The following is a 2,500-nucleotide window of genomic DNA, read 5'->3' as shown; positions in this document are numbered from 1 at the left end:
ATGTTTAAAGGAATTTTCACTCAATAAAGCTCACTGACTTGACAATACTTAAGTCAGTGGTTCCCAAAATTGGGAGTAAATTACCCCTTGGGGGTAATTGAACCATTTTTCGGGGATAATGGAGGAGTGACAAAATAATAAGAAAAATTCTGAAAATCAAGAAGCCAAGAATTCCTCAACTAGCTTCAAAGCATGCAACTCCATTCATCTAATGTTCTCTACATCTTTGGCAGAAGTTATTAGAGATCCACAAAGTTCAAATACAATAAATAAACGAGAATATCTCTAGTGTTTTAAATTAGGCATATATATCAATATTGACTACATTGCTTAATGTGACATGTTAAATTGGGTAACAAACTGAAAAAAAAAGTTTGGGAACCATTGACTTAACTTGTGATGGTAAACATCATCTATAAAAAAAATCTGACAAAAAATCTACTTAATATTAACTAACATACCTCATCCTTTCCACGTGCATATATAAAATTAATTTCAAAAAATGGTACCACTTAATTTTCCATAATTTTCGTGTAAAATGTCACTAAAACACAAACACTTAGCACACACAAAAGGTAAACATTGAAATGCTTGAACGCCCGTCAACTTGTCATCATAATAACTTCAACCAATAACAACACGTTTCCTCGGCTGCGACTGACCAATAGGAAGTCGCCATTTCCCCGTGAGAACCAATCACAAACAGAGAAAGACATTTCCATCACACCACAGCGGGAAATCTGAATATGAAATATAATTCCCATCAACATTCCAACAATCTTTTACCCGTGCACGTAATATGTCTCTTATATTCATTTCCCAAAATCTCATTATAACCTATATTACGATCACCGTTCTCCTTATTCACCTATGAGTATTCTCAAAGGGAACGTTCAGACCTTGGAAACGAATACGAACATTATTGAACAAGCACATTCAAACAATCGATAACCTTGAAGTCATTCTACAAGCGCTTTCTACAGTGTATAACAAGAGTCATGAAAGGTAATAATCTTAGCAGAGATATGTCCTATTACATAATAATTGAGAATAGATGAAATAGGTATCGTATCCTCTGGGGATGCAAGTATCAGTGGTACCGAGTAGACCAAGGAAAAGGTGGTTAGATGAGACGAATGAAGCCATTAGAGGACGTGGTCAGGCTGTCAAACAAGCGAAAATGTGTGTGAATGACGGAGAGAGGTGGAGAAGGCTGTACAGACTAAAACGACCTGTTTCACGAGAGAGGTACATCAAGGATGAACCGGCAGTATTGCAGGGGGAAGGAACGAGGTAGAGGTGCAATTTTCACGTGAGGGTTTCAGTAAGAGTGAATGGGACGAATGTGGCGGGAGTGAGGACGTTCCTCTCCCATGCCTAGTCACCTCGCTTTGCTAACTGCAGGTGTACTAGTGAAGCAAAAGGTGTAACTATTAAATTCTGTTGATGTATTTCACCGTGTTCTGTTTCATCATATATTACATTATATCTTGTTCTGTTTGTATAATTTATCATTGCTCTTTCTTTACATTCATCGGCAGTTATCGACCTCTCGCTTCTGCGCAATGTTCTCCACTTATATAATGGACATAAAAACATACACGTACAATTATAGGCGCGCACACACACACACACCTGTACACACGTACACACACACAAACATACAAACACATACACTCGATGGCGCAGTGGTAATGTTCGTGGTCGCTAATACGACGGTCCGAGTTCAAATCCCGCTCAGGGCTGAAATAATTTCAGTACCGCTGCGCTGCGAGTCGTCACTCCAACTCTCGTGGGCGGGGAATTGGGGTGTGTGTGTGTGCGTGTGAGGTAACAGTATTACCCATAGATCGGTCACATATGAGCTCTGAGCTCTCTTCCGGGGAAGAAAATAGCTGTCGATCACGAGTTTAAAACCATGGTGAAATGGTGAATCACACACACACACACATACACACACTCCTGTACACACGTACACACACATACAAACACACACACACACATACATATACACTCCTTTAAGAACACACGTATACACACAAACAGAGCATCTGCGGATACAATATTCACACACACACGCGCGCGTGCACACACACACACACACACACACACACACTCACACACACACACACACAAACACACACACACACACGAGTAATGAAACCTAATTGACTGCGACACCTGGACGACCATCTCTTGCTCTTATAATCTAAGAATAATTTGCAGCGATGACACAAGCCCGTGTAGCCGTTTGCACAATACGGCTTCACTAACAAACACTGAACTGCAAACGGCGAGAAATCCTCGCAATGAACATACATAAAGATGAACAGCCGATGAAGTCGCACAAACATGTATCAAGCTGTAAAAACACGCAAAGCGACCATCTTCTATAAAGTCAACCGAGACCATTAATTATTATCCCATATACAACGGGTACGTATTGTCTACAGAAGGCGCAAACATTTGCACTGTAGTGTGCGTGCGTGTGTATGTATGT

This window comes from Oratosquilla oratoria, chromosome 41 (genome assembly GCF_046742065.1).
Source record: "Oratosquilla oratoria isolate Oo_2021 chromosome 41, ASM4674206v1, whole genome shotgun sequence".
NCBI classification, from domain to species: domain Eukaryota; kingdom Metazoa; phylum Arthropoda; class Malacostraca; order Stomatopoda; family Squillidae; genus Oratosquilla; species Oratosquilla oratoria.
Note: the sequence above shows the minus strand (reverse complement) of the source record.